Source organism: Pseudophryne corroboree, chromosome 8, assembly GCF_028390025.1.
Source record: "Pseudophryne corroboree isolate aPseCor3 chromosome 8, aPseCor3.hap2, whole genome shotgun sequence".
Lineage (NCBI taxonomy): Eukaryota > Metazoa > Chordata > Amphibia > Anura > Myobatrachidae > Pseudophryne > Pseudophryne corroboree.
This window is the reverse complement of record NC_086451.1, coordinates 434,571,698-434,587,418: the sequence shown is the minus strand read 5'-3', so window position 1 is coordinate 434,587,418 and position 15,721 is coordinate 434,571,698. Positions and strand designations below refer to the sequence as shown.

At 42.1% G+C, this 15,721-nt stretch overlaps 1 protein-coding gene across 5 annotated transcripts in view; it reads left to right on the top strand.

Moving 5' to 3' along the window:
• DDR1 (discoidin domain receptor tyrosine kinase 1) overlaps positions 1–15,721 on the top strand; it is a 105,069-nt gene that overhangs the window by 47,877 nt on the left and 41,471 nt on the right. The window lies entirely within an intron of this gene.

Sequence of the window (15,721 nt, the reverse complement as noted above, 5' to 3'; positions counted from 1 at the left end):
GTGCCAGACTCTGCAATAGATTAGTATACTACCTCTAGAAGTGCCAGACTCTGCAATAGATTAGTATACTACCTCTAGAAGTGTCACGCTCTGTATTAGATCAGTATACTACCTCTAGAAGTGTCAGACCCTGCATTAGATCAGTATACTACCTCTAGAAGTGTCAGACTCTGCATTAGATCAGTATACTACCTCTAGAAGTGTCAGACTCTGCATTAGATTAGTATACTACCTCTAGAAGTGCCAGACTCTGTATTAGATTAGTATACTACCTCTAGAAGTGCCAGACTCTGCAATAGATTAGTATACTACCTCTAGAAGTGTCACACTCTGTATTAGGTCAGTATACTACCTCTAGAAGTGTCACACTCTGTATTAGATCAGTATACTACCTCTAGAAGTGTCACACTCTGTATTAGATCAGTATACTACCTCTAGAAGTGTCACACTCTGTATTAGATCAGTATACTACCTCTAGAAGTGTCACTCTGTATTAGGTCAGTATACTACCTCTAGAAGTGTCACACTCTGTATTAGTTCCGTATACTACCTCTAGAAGTGTCACACTCTGTATTAGGTCAGTATACTACCTCTAGAAGTGTCACACTCTGTATTAGGTCAGTATACTACCTCTAGAAGTGTCACACTCTGTATTAGATCAGTATACTACCTCTAGAAGTGTCACACTCTATATTAGGTCAGTATACTACCTCTAGAAGTGTCACACTCTGTATTAGGTCAGTATACTACCTCTAGAAGTGTCACACTCTGTATTAGATCAGTATACAACCTCTAGAAGTGTCACACTCTGTATTAGGTCAGTATACTACCTACAGAAGTGTCACACTCTGTATTAGATCAGTATACTACCTCTAGAAGTGTCACACTCTGTATTAGATCAGTATACTACCTCTAGAAGTGTCACACTATGTATTAGGTCCGTATACTACCTCTAGAAGTGTCACACTCTGTATTAGGTCCGTATACTACTTCTAGAAGTGTCACACTCTGTATTAGGTCAGTATACTACCTCTAGAAGTGTCACACTCTGTATTAGGTCCGTATACTACCTCTAGAAGTGTCACACTCTGTATTAGGTCAGTATACTACCTCTAGAAGTGTCACACTCTGTATTAGTTCCGTATACTACCTCTAGAAGTGTCACACTCTGTATTAGTTCCGTATACTATCTCTAGAAGTGTCACACTCTGCATTAGATCAGTATACTGCCTCTAGAAGTGTCACACTCTGTATTAGATCAGTATACTACCTCTAGAAGTGTCACACTCTGTATTAGATCAGTATACTACCTCTAGAAGTGTCACACTCTGTATTAGATCAGTATACTACCTCTAGAAGTGTCACACTCTGTATTAGATCAGTATACTACCTCTAGAAGTGACACACTCTGTATTAGGTCCGTATACTACCTCTAGAAGTGTCACACTCTGTATTAGGTCCGTATACTACCTCTAGAAGTGTCACACTCTGTATTAGGTCAGTATACTACCTCTAGAAGTGTCACACTCTGTATTAGATCAGTATACTACCTCTAGAGGTGTCACACTCTGCATTAGATCACTATACTACCTCTAGTAGTGTCACACTCTGCATTAGATCGGTATACAACCTCTAGTAGTGTCACACTCTGCATTAGATCGGTATACTACCTCTAGAGGTGTCACACTCTGCATTAGCTCAGTATACTACCTCTAGAAGTGTCAGAATCTGCATTAGATCAGTATACTACCTCTAGAAGTGTCAGACTCTGTATGAGATAAGTATACTACTTCTAGAAGTGCCAGACTCTGTATTAGATCAGTATACTACCTCTAGTAGTGTCACACTCTGCATTAGATCGGTATACTACCTCTAGAGGTGTCACACTCTGCATTAGCTCAGTATACTACCTCTAGAAGTGTCAGACTCTGCATTAGATTAGTATACTACCTCTAGAAGTGCCAGACTCTGCAATAGATTAGTATGCTACCTCTAGAAGTGTCACACTGTATTAGATCAGTATACTACCTCTAGAAGTGTCACACTCTGCATTAGATCAGTATACTACCTCTAGAAGTGTCACACTCTGCATTAGATCAGTATACTACCTCTAGAAGTGTCAGACTCTGCATTAGATCAGTATACTACCTCTAGAAGTGTCACACTCTGCATTAGATCAGTATACTACCTCTAGAAGTGTCAGACTCTGCATTAGATTAGTATACTACCTCTAGAAGTGCCAGACTCTACATTAGATTAGTATACTACCTCTAGAAGTGCCAGACTCTGCAATAGATTAGTATACTACCTCTAGAAGTGTCACACTCTGCATTAGATCAGTATACTACCTCTAGAAGTGTCACACTCTGCATTAGATCAGTATACTACCTCTAGAAGTGTCAGACTCTGCATTAGATTAGTATACTACCTCTAGAAGTGCCAGACTCTGCAATAGATTAGTATACTACCTCTAGAAGTGTCACACTCTGCATTAGATCGGTATACTACCTCTAGAGGTGTCACACTCTGCATTAGATAACTATACTACCTCTAGAAGTGTCAGACTCTGTATGAGATAAGTATACTACCTCTAGTAGTGTCACACTCTGCATTAGATCGGTATACTACCTCTAGTAGTGTCACACTCTGCATTAGATCGGTATACTACCTCTAGAGGTGTCACACTCTGCATTAGCTCAGTATACTACCTCTAGAAGTGTCAGAATCTGCATTAGATCAGTATACTACCTCTAGAAGTGTCAGACTCTGTATGAGATAAGTATACTACTTCTAGAAGTGCCAGACTCTGTATTAGATCAGTATACTACCTCTAGTAGTGTCACACTCTGCATTAGATCGGTATACTACCTCTAGAGGTGTCACACTCTGCATTAGCTCAGTATACTACCTCTAGAAGTGTCAGACTCTGCATTAGATTAGTATACTACCTCTAGAAGTGCCAGACTCTGCAATAGATTAGTATGCTACCTCTAGAAGTGTCACACTGTATTAGATCAGTATACTACCTCTAGAAGTGTCACACTCTGCATTAGATCAGTATACTACCTCTAGAAGTGTCAGACTCTGCATTAGATCAGTATACTACCTCTAGAAGTGTCAGACTCTGCATTAGATCAGTATACTACCTCTAGAAGTGTCACACTCTGCATTAGATCAGTATACTACCTCTAGAAGTGTCAGACTCTGCATTAGATTAGTATACTACCTCTAGAAGTGCCAGACTCTACATTAGATTAGTATACTACCTCTAGAAGTGCCAGACTCTGCAATAGATTAGTATACTACCTCTAGAAGTGTCACACTCTGCATTAGATCAGTATACTACCTCTAGAAGTGTCACACTCTGCATTAGATCAGTATACTACCTCTAGAAGTGTCAGACTCTGCATTAGATTAGTATACTACCTCTAGAAGTGCCAGACTCTGCAATAGATTAGTATACTACCTCTAGAAGTGTCACACTCTGCATTAGATCGGTATACTACCTCTAGAGGTGTCACACTCTGCATTAGATAACTATACTACCTCTAGAAGTGTCAGACTCTGTATGAGATAAGTATACTACCTCTAGTAGTGTCACACTCTGCATTAGATCGGTATACTACCTCTAGTAGTGTCACACTCTGCATTAGATCGGTATACTACCTCTAGAGGTGTCACACTCTGCATTAGCTCAGTATACTACCTCTAGAAGTGTCAGAATCTGCATTAGATCAGTATACTACCTCTAGAAGTGTCAGACTCTGTATGAGATAAGTATACTACTTCTAGAAGTGCCAGACTCTGTATTAGATCAGTATACTACCTCTAGTAGTGTCACACTCTGCATTAGATCGGTATACTACCTCTAGAGGTGTCACACTCTGCATTAGCTCAGTATACTACCTCTAGAAGTGTCAGACTCTGCATTAGATTAGTATACTACCTCTAGAAGTGTCACACTCTGCATTAGATCAGTATACTACCTCTAGAAGTGTCAGACTCTGCATTAGATTAGTATACTACCTCTAGGAGTGCCAGACTCTGCATTAGATTAGTATACTACCTCTAGAAGTGTCAGACTCTGTATTAGATTAGTATACTACCTCTAGAAGTGCCAGACTCTGCAATAGATTAGTATACTACCTCTAGAAGTGTCACACTCTGCATTAGATCGGTATACTACCTCTAGAGGTGTCACACTCTGCATTAGATAACTATACTACCTCTAGAAGTGTCAGACTCTGTATGAGATAAGTATACTACCTCTAGTAGTGTCACACTCTGCATTAGATCGGTATACTACCTCTAGTAGTGTCACACTCTGCATTAGATCGGTATACTACCTCTAGAGGTGTCACACTCTGCATTAGCTCAGTATACTACCTCTAGAAGTGTCAGAATCTGCATTAGATCAGTATACTATCTCTAGAAGTGTCAGACTCTGTATGAGATAAGTATACTACTTCTAGAAGTGCCAGACTCTGTATTAGATCAGTATACTACCTCTAGTAGTGTCACACTCTGCATTAGATCGGTATACTACCTCTAGAGGTGTCACACTCTGCATTAGCTCAGTATACTACCTCTAGAAGTGTCAGACTCTGCATTAGATTAGTATACTACCTCTAGAAGTGTCAGACTCTGTATTAGATTAGTATACTACCTCTAGAAGTGCCAGACTCTGCAATAGATTAGTATGCTACCTCTAGAAGTGTCACACTGTATTAGATCAGTATACTACCTCTAGAAGTGTCACACTCTGCATTAGATCAGTATACTACCTCTAGAAGTGTCACACTCTGCATTAGATCAGTATACTACCTCTAGAAGTGTCAGACTCTGCATTAGATCAGTATACTACCTCTAGAAGTGTCACACTCTGCATTAGATCAGTATACTACCTCTAGAAGTGTCAGACTCTGCATTAGATTAGTATACTACCTCTAGAAGTGCCAGACTCTGCATTAGATTAGTATACTACCTCTAGAAGTGCCAGACTCTGCAATAGATTAGTATACTACCTCTAGAAGTGTCACACTCTGTATTAGGTCAGTATACTACCTCTAGAAGTGTCACACTCTGTATTAGATCAGTATACTACCTCTAGAAGTGTCAGACTCTGCATTAGATTAGTATACTACCTCTAGAAGTGTCAGACTCTGTATTAGATTAGTATACTACCTCTAGAAGTGCCAGACTCTGCAATAGATTAGTATGCTACCTCTAGAAGTGTCACACTGTATTAGATCAGTATACTACCTCTAGAAGTGTCACACTCTGTATTAGGTCAGTATACTACCTCTAGAAGTGTCACACTCTGTATTAGATCAGTATACTACCTCTAGAAGTGTCACACTCTGTATTAGATCAGTATACTACCTCTAGAAGTGTCAGACTCTGCATTAGATCAGTATACTACCTCTAGAAGTGTCAGACTCTGCATTAGATTAGTATACTACCTCTAGAAGTGCCAGACTCTGCATTAGATTAGTATACTACCTCTAGAAGTGTCACACTCTGTATTAGATTAGTATACTACCTCTAGAAGTGCCAGACTCTGCAATAGATTAGTATACTACCTCTAGAAGTGCCAGACTCTGCAATAGATTAGTATACTACCTCTAGAAGTGTCACACTCTGTATTAGATCAGTATACTACCTCTAGAAGTGTCAGACCCTGCATTAGATCAGTATACTACCTCTAGAAGTGTCAGACTCTGCATTAGATCAGTATACTACCTCTAGAAGTGTCAGACTCTGCATTAGATTAGTATACTACCTCTAGAAGTGCCAGACTCTGTATTAGATTAGTATACTACCTCTAGAAGTGCCAGACTCTGCAATAGATTAGTATACTACCTCTAGAAGTGTCACACTCTGTATTAGGTCAGTATACTACCTCTAGAAGTGTCACACTCTGTATTAGATCAGTATACTACCTCTAGAAGTGTCACACTCTGTATTAGATCAGTATACTACCTCTAGAAGTGTCACACTCTGTATTAGATCAGTATACTACCTCTAGAAGTGTCACTCTGTATTAGGTCAGTATACTACCTCTAGAAGTGTCACACTCTGTATTAGTTCCGTATACTACCTCTAGAAGTGTCACACTCTGTATTAGGTCAGTATACTACCTCTAGAAGTGTCACACTCTGTATTAGGTCAGTATACTACCTCTAGAAGTGTCACACTCTGTATTAGATCAGTATACTACCTCTAGAAGTGTCACACTCTATATTAGGTCAGTATACTACCTCTAGAAGTGTCACACTCTGTATTAGGTCAGTATACTACCTCTAGAAGTGTCACACTCTGTATTAGATCAGTATACAACCTCTAGAAGTGTCACACTCTGTATTAGGTCAGTATACTACCTACAGAAGTGTCACACTCTGTATTAGATCAGTATACTACCTCTAGAAGTGTCACACTCTGTATTAGATCAGTATACTACCTCTAGAAGTGTCACACTATGTATTAGGTCCGTATACTACCTCTAGAAGTGTCACACTCTGTATTAGGTCCGTATACTACTTCTAGTAGTGTCACACTCTGTATTAGGTCAGTATACTACCTCTAGAAGTGTCACACTCTGTATTAGGTCCGTATACTACCTCTAGAAGTGTCACACTCTGTATTAGGTCAGTATACTACCTCTAGAAGTGTCACACTCTGTATTAGTTCCGTATACTACCTCTAGAAGTGTCACACTCTGTATTAGTTCCGTATACTATCTCTAGAAGTGTCACACTCTGCATTAGATCAGTATACTGCCTCTAGAAGTGTCACACTCTGTATTAGATCAGTATACTACCTCTAGAAGTGTCACACTCTGTATTAGATCAGTATACTACCTCTAGAAGTGTCACACTCTGTATTAGATCAGTATACTACCTCTAGAAGTGTCACACTCTGTATTAGATCAGTATACTACCTCTAGAAGTGACACACTCTGTATTAGGTCCGTATACTACCTCTAGAAGTGTCACACTCTGTATTAGGTCCGTATACTACCTCTAGAAGTGTCACACTCTGTATTAGGTCAGTATACTACCTCTAGAAGTGTCACACTCTGTATTAGATCAGTATACTACCTCTAGAAGTGTCAGACTCTGTATTAGATCAGTATACTACCTCTAGAAGTGTCAGACTCTGTATTAGATCAGTATACTACCTCTAGAAGTGTCACACTGCATTAGATCAGTATACTACCTCTAGAAGTGTCACACTCTGTATTAGGTCAATATACTACCTCTAGAAGTGTCACACTCTGTATTAGATCAGTATACTACCTCTAGAAGTGTCACACTCTGCATTAGATCAGTATACTACCTCTAGAAGTGTCACACTCTGTATTAGGTCAATATACTACCTCTAGAAGTGTCACACTCTGTATTAGATCAGTATACTACCTCTAGAAGTGTCACACTCTGTATTAGGTCAATATACTACCTCTAGAAGTGTCAGACTCTGTATTAGATCAGTATACTACCTCTAGAAGTGTCACACTCTGCATTAGATCAGTATACTACCTCTAGAAGTGTCACACTCTGTATTAGGTCAATATACTACCTCTAGAAGTGTCACACTCTGTATTAGATCAGTATACTACCTCTAGATGTGTCCGTCTGTATTAGGTCAGTATACTACTCCTAGAAGTGTCAGGCTCTGTATTAGGTCAGCATACTACCCCTTTATGTGATATACTCTGTATTAAATCAGTATACTACCCCCTATAAGTGTCAGACTCTGTATTATGGTAGTACACTACCTCTAGAAATGTATACTGACTTGTGGGGGGAATTCAGACCTGATCGCTGCTGTGCGTTTTCAACACAGCGTGCGATCAGAAATGAACTGTGTATGCACCGCAATGCGCAGTCGCGACGGACCGCAGCAACAGGGATCACCGGACAGTGACGGGATGGTGCAAAAAATCCAAACGCACGGGCATTCGCAATGTGATTGCAGCTTCTCCATAGGTAACGCCTGAGCCACATCTGAGAAAGCCAGAAGAGCCCAACACTGCCCGGGCCCAAAATTAGAACTGGCCCTGCAACCACTAAACCCACCAGCACTGATCGTTCCAGGGCCTCAGTAGCGGCAAAACATTGACAGGCCTGGCACTGCTTCTATGGCGGCACACCTAGAGACTGCTCAGGGCACACTAGTGTGCCACGGTACAGTGGTTGAAAAACACTGCAGTATTAGATCAGTATGTTTTCTCTGGGAGTAACAGACTTTGTATTAGATCAATACAATACCTCTAGAAGTGTCAAACTCTGTAAAATCAGTGATTTACATACGTCTCCGATGATACTGCGCATGTGCAGAATGTGTCTTGCGTCCTTGCATGCAATGCCCCTGAGCTGCTTCCTAATTGGCGTTTGGAGGTGGGTAGAACTGGGCTGCATTCCCGAAAATAGGGGGTGTCTTCACAGTTTTCGGGGGATAAGCTTAATTGGCCCCAGCAGTGTGAACATGCCGGCCATGCTGCGTAGCCTAACGATTACTTAGATGGCCAATATTGGGGGTCATTCCGAGTTGATCGCTCGCTGACGATTTTTGCAGCGCAGCGATCAGTTAAAAAAAATGGCAAAAATGCGCACGCGCGTAGTTCGGGCACAAAGAGCATCTCTGCTGTGCACTGGATCTAGCAACGATTCCATTCGCACAGCCGATCGCAAGGAGATTGACAGGAAGTGGGAGTTTCTGGGTGTCAACTAACCGTTTTCTGGGAGTGTTTGGAAAAAGGCAGGTGTGGCCGGGCATTTGCTGGGCGGGTGTATGACTTCAAATCCGGACACGAATAGGCTGAAGTGATCGCAAGCGCTGAGTAGGTTCAGAGCTACTCTGAAACTGCACCAACTTTTTTTGCAGAGCTCGGCTGCACAGGTGTTCGCACTTCTGCTAAGCTAAAATACACTCCCCAGTGGGTGGCGGCATAGCGTTTGCACGGCTGCTAAAACTAGCTAGCGAGCGATCAACTCGGAATGACCCCCTAGATCAGTATACAGTACTAGCTTCAGAAGTGTCAGGCTGTGTACTAGATCAGTATACAGTACTAGCTCTAGAAGTGTCAGGCTGTGCACTAGATCAGTATACAGTACTAGCTCTAGAAGTGTCAGGCTGTGCACTAGATCAGTATACAGTACTAGCTCTAGAAGTGTCAGGCTGTGCACTAGATCAGTATACAGTACTAGCTCTAGAAGTGTCAGGCTGTGTACTAGATCAGTATACAGTACTAGCTCTAGAAGTGTCAGGCTGTGCACTAGATCAGTATACAGTACTAGCTCTAGAAGTGTCAGGCTGTGTACTAGATCAGTATACAGTACTAGCTCTAGAAGTGTCAGGCTGTGCACTAGATCAGTATACAGTACTAGCTCTAGAAGTGTCAGGCTGTGCACTAGATCAGTATACAGTACTAGCTCTAGAAGTGTCAGGCTGTGCACTAGATCAGTATACAGTACTAGCTCTAGAAGTGTCAGGCTGTGTACTAGATCAGTATACAGTACTAGCTCTAGAAGTGTCAGGCTGTGCACTAGATCAGTATACAGTACTAGCTCTAGAAGTGTCAGGCTGTGCACTAGATCAGTATACACTACAGTACAAGCTCTAGAAGTGTCAGGCTGTGCACTAGATCAGTATACAGTACTAGCTCTAGATGTGTCAGGCTGTGTACTAGATCAGTATACACTACAGTACAAGCTCTAGAAGTGTCAGGCTGTGCACTAGATCAGTATACAGTACTAGCTCTAGAAGTGTCAGGCTGTGCACTAGATCAGTATACAGTACTAGCTCTAGATGTGTCATCATTGTGTCTTCTTTAGAAGTGTTCTACCCTATATAGATCAGTGTGTATCCTGATTCAGAGCTGCACGTAACAAATTTTACTGAGATTGCCACTGTCAGCGGTGCTATTCCATTGTGTACTAAGACGCATCATTGTAGCACCATCAGTCGCAACATCGAAGATTGCTCTACTCGCATGGCAGTTGCCATTTTGTTGTCTGATCTTGGCCTCCTGTGTCTCTCTGCACATGTTATATCTGCCCAAATGCACCCCCACCCCTCCCTGCAGTGCACATGGTTATGTCCATCTGCTAACAAATTTTTCTTCTACAATCAGGTCTGAGTTACCCCCTTATGGGCCCTACACACAGCGCGATCCGCTGCCGAGCTGCCCGACGGCGGATAGATCGTCCATATTGGCCTGCATGCACAGGCAACGGGGCACCAGCGATGAACGAGCGCGGGGCCGCACATCGTTCATCTCTGGTGCCTCCACACTCAAAGATATGAACGGTATCTCGTTCATTAATGAACAAGATCGTTCATATCTTTCATTACTGTCGCGCAGTGTGTAGGGCCCATTAGACTCCTACATCCTTCTCCTTATACTTTTCTGTCTGCACAAATCCACAAAGTGAAAGTAGTGAACTGTTCCTGTAATAACTATTAAATGAACATGTGCAGAATAGCTTCTAATCCACTGCTGTCTGTTTCTATGATATCAATTGAATGATGCTTTAGCGTGACTGTCATAGCGATACCTTTGCTTCATGATGAGTCAATGTTCACAAACTTTGTTTAATGCACAAAACTACAAAAAATATTGGAAATCCGCTTCTGTGCCATGTATTACGCATATTGTTAACAAGGTCCACAAACATTATGGGGGCAAATGTAATAGGGTGTGAGAATCAGAAAGTGAGAGATTTCGATAAAATTCTCCTGTTGGTGTTTTTTTTTTTTTTTTTAAGTGGCAATCATTTACATAGCAAAACCATGTTGCTTTTGCCATGTAAAGGATTGCCACTTTAAAAAAAACCAGGAGAATTTTACCAAAATCTCTCACTTTGATTCTCACACCCTATTACATGTCCTCCTATCTGTTTGAAACGGCTGACTCTAAATATTCTTCCTCTGCCTCTTCTGTACACATGAAGTGGTTCAAGTGGAGCGAATATCAGAAGGCTGTGGGTCAGTCCACTATATACAGTGATCCTGTAGATTTGTCGGATTTACATTCTCCGAGAGACAATTCTGTCCTGTGATTTCCTCTCACCGCAGTATACTATTCGACTCATGATTGACTAATGCAATAATGATTGTGCTTATCTCCCTGTCTGCCCCTTTTGTCTTTGTCTAGCCCTCTTGTTTCTCACCCATATTTGTTTAGTTAGAGACAAGAGAAAAACAAACGGCTGCGCTGAATGTCAGGAAAGTGTGTATAAATGTAAAGAGAGCCAACGTAAATAAATGCAGTATTTATTAATAATAAAAATAGGTTTAAAACATATATACCGGTATGAGAATAATATTAAAAAAGAGTCACATTATAGTTTACTCGTGATGTCTGATAGTAGCTCGTGGTTAATATTGAGATGGCGGACGTGTCCTTGATGGAGAAAAGTCCGTATTCCACTTGGTAAGATTGATTACTATTAAACAGACAGAAGAACAAGGTGCACGGATGCTTTCCCAATTGGGTATAAGTCCCTCAGTTGAAAAAGTCACGTGGAGCGTGACAAAATGAGTCAGGACCCGCCCTCACACACACCTAGCTCAGGTGCAACTACAAGGTGCACATCGATCTCCATCTACATTGGACCCTCCGTCTACATCTCCCGTCGCCAGCGGCTTTAACACGCACGCCGCTACAGTCAGCTTGTGAATAGACGGCTATCTCCCCTCCGCTGCACAGGTCATGTGGGTATTGCAGGACACTTATGCTGAGGACGCTCGGCTATGACCAGCCCACCGGAAAGGTATTAAGATTTGTATTAACTGAGGGACTTATACCCAATTGGGAAAGCATCCGTGCACCTTGTTCTTCTGTCTGTTTAATAGTAATCAATCTTACTAAGTGGAATACGGACTTTTCTCCATCAAGGACACGTCCGCCATCTCAATATTAACCACGAGCTACTATCAGACATCATGAGTAAACTATAATGTGACTCTTTTTTAATATTATTCTCATACCGGTATATATGTTTTAAACCTATTTTTATTATTAATAAATACTGCATTTATTTACGTTGGCTCTCTTTACATTTATACACACTTTCCTAACATTCAGCGCAATCGTTTGTTTTTCTCTTGTCTCTACCTCAATACCACACATAGTATTTCGGCAAGCGCAGCATTTCAGGAATTGTGACCTTTATAAGTATATCACATTTTGTTATATTTCATATTCAACTTGATGTTTAGGCGCTTCTTTAGCAGTTTTGTTTGATATTTGTTTAGTTATCTGTAAGCTTGTGGTATTCGGGGATAAGGGTTCAAGCAACCAATGGTGTCGATCTGGGCGGGGAATATGTTTTATAATTATCAGACATACGTATTTCCAGGATGAAAATAACAAGAATTTTATTTAGTGCTAACAGAGTTTAAAAAAAATAAAAAAAAAATTCTAACAAATATATCTCAATAAAGGTACAAAATTAATATCAAGACTAAAATAACAGCATAAAAAAGCTTAACTGAGGTCAGTGGGGGATGATCAACGCGTTTCGTCCTTCAGACTTCTTCAGACTTCCCTTGAAGAAGTTTGAAGGACGAAACGCGTTGGTAATCCCCTACTGACCTCCTATTACCTCAGTTAAGCTTTTTTATGCTCTTATTTTGGTCTTGATATTAATTTTGTACCTTTTATTGAGATATATTTTTTGACTTTTTTTTTTTCTTTTAAACTGTGTTAGCACTAAATAAAATTCTTGTAATTTTCATCCAGGAAATACGTACGTCTGATAATTATAAAACATATTCCCCATCCAGATCGACACCATTGGTCGCTTGTACCCTTATCCCAGAATCCCACATACCTTTACAGTACCCCACCAATACTGTATATTTAAGGGACCGTTGACGCCCATTAAGCTGGGAGTGTCATTTTTATGCAAATGTGATTATTACATAAAGAGGACTGGTAGATAGACTCTCATAAGTTGGCGCTGCATTCTTCTGTTTTCACTTATCTGTAAGCTTGCTTAGTTTTGTACATGGGGCCCTCATTCCGAGTTGTTCGCTCGCTAGCTGCTTTTAGCAGCATTGCACACGCTAGGCCGCCACCCTCTGGGAGTGTATCTTAGCTTAGCTGAATAGCAAACGAAAGATTAGCAGAATTGCGATTAGAAAATTCTTAGCAGTTTGAGTAGCTCGATACTTACTCCTACACTGCGATCAGCTCAGCCCGTTTCGTTCCTGGTTTGATGTCAGAAACACATCCTGCGTTCGGCCAGCCACTCCCCCGTTTCTCCAGGCACGCCTGCGTTTTTCCGCACACTCCCAGAAAACGGTCAGTTTCCGCCCAGAAACACCCACTTCCTGTCAATCACATTCCGATCACTTCAACGATGAAAAATCTTCGTTCGCCCGTGAGTAAATCTACTAAGTTTTGTGCTAAAATACTTAGCGCCTGCGTACCATGCGCATGCACATTTTTGCCTTAATCGCTCCGTTGCGAAAATCGCCAACGAGCAAACAACTCGGAATGACCCCCATTGTGCAATGCATTGTGTCTATGTTGCTGTACCTGGAGTCTTGTGAGATATGACCGTAGCATTGCTTGTACTCTGTTTATTTTCTATCTGTTATGGCTGTTTAATCAATAAAAATTTATTATTTAAAAAAAAAAAAAAAGTATAAAGTTACTTTCAGGCTTTAACGTGTATATGAAACATACATGCATTCTGTGTTAGGCTGGGTACACACTTGACAATGCCACAGCGTCAAGGCTAGCGATATCGGGCATACACACTGAACAATGGGGGTCATTCCGAGTTGATCGCACCAAGCAACTTTTTGCTGCTGGTGCGATCAACTAATCTCCACCTATGGGGGAGTGTATTTTAGCATATCAGGGCTGCGATCGCTTATGCAGCCCGGCTATGCTAAAAAAGTTTTACGTAAAACAAGACCAGCCCTGGACATACTTGCCCTGTGCGACAATCTCAGCGATGCTGGGGCTCGGCTTTGACGTCAGACATCCGCCCTCCGTTCTCCTGGACACGCCTGCGTTTTCCTTGCTACTCCCCAAAAACGGCCGCCAACGGACAGGTGACGCCCCGAAATGCCTTCCCTTTGTCAAACTTCTTGCGGTCGCCGCTGCGACCGCTTTCTCCGTAACCGGCATCATTGCCCAGCGACCCCTGTCGCCAGGCACCGACGCGCGTGACACGCATGCACATTCCAGACCCGTTCGCACCGCAGCGAAGAACCGCTACGTGCGAACGGGTCGGAATGACCCCCAATATCGTTACCGATATCGTCAGTCACGGCATCCACCCACATCCTGGTGCATGCAGTCTTGTCTAATATCTTTAGACTTCAAGGCTTGAACTAAAGATATTGGACAGTCACAGCATCCAGTGTGTATGCACGATATCGGTAACGATGAACGGTCCCGCGGATCGTTACTGATATTGTGCATACACACTGGACGATGTGAATGATATATTGTCCGACCCGCCGGATTGGATGATATATCGGCTGCATATCGTCAAGTGTGTACCCAGCCTTAGACTTGAATCCCATCCCCAAGATGTATCATTGTGGTGCGCAAATATTCCAATATACGGAAAAATCCGATATCCAATATACTTCTGGTCCCAAGCATTTTGTATATGGGAGACTCAACCTGTATAACAAACAGAGTAGCTGAAGTAAATGAATAGGAACAGAATAGCTTCTATTCCATGTTGGTCTGTTTCTGTGATGACAAGTTAATGTTGTTTCCCTAAATGCACCATTAAAGGAATACAATCTGCAGTGGTTTTAATAGAAAATGCAACCAAACGTCACGATGGATTGTCATTTAGAAATGGACGGCGGATTCAGTTTAGACCTCAAGACTGACCATTATTAAATGCTGTCAATTGACGGCCGTTTCTAAATGACACAAAAACCATCTTTTAGTAAATGAAGGGGGACATTTACTGAGCAGTGATAAGAGCAGAGAAGTGAGCCAGTGGAGAAGTTGCCCATGGCAACCAATCAGCTCTGAAGTAACATCTATAATTTGCATACTATAAAATTATACAGAGCTGCTGATTGGTTGATGGGGCAACTTCTACACTGGCTCACTTCTCCGCTCTTATCACTGCTTAGTAAATGTCCCCCTTAGCGTCTTGTATTAGATTCAAGCTGCCTCTAGATTTAGCAAAACTGAAACTGGTGCGATCGCATGCTAGGGGCACCCAGCACAGGGCGGGACCGCCCAGCACGCATGTACCCTGCAGCGATAATCGCATTGCTGATTTATGGATGCCCCCTGCCTCTGCAGCCTGGCTGCGATGGCAGGCGCAGGGCAGCTATTTTTCGGGTCGCAGGGGGCGTGTGCAGCCGCCTCCAAACGCGCCCCTGTTTCCAATGCAGTGCCTGCCGTATGCCATTTCTACCCCCCCCCCTGCGACGCTGTGCCACCGCCTCATGAGCGCCTCTGCCTGTCATTCAGGCAGAGGCGTTCATATATGTGAGATGCGATCGAATCTCCCCGTGTGCGCATGCACAGCACGGCTTCTGCACACTACAGTGGAACACGGGGAGATGTGATTGCGTCTGTATTTCGTGTGCTGCTGAATACCCCCCTATGTCCAGAAATGACAGGATAATTAAACTGTGCAAGTTTTGTGGCACCTGGAAATTGTGAAAGTCTTCCCATATGTACAGGTCCCGCCCTTTGTAGCATCATCCACTCATTTATTGC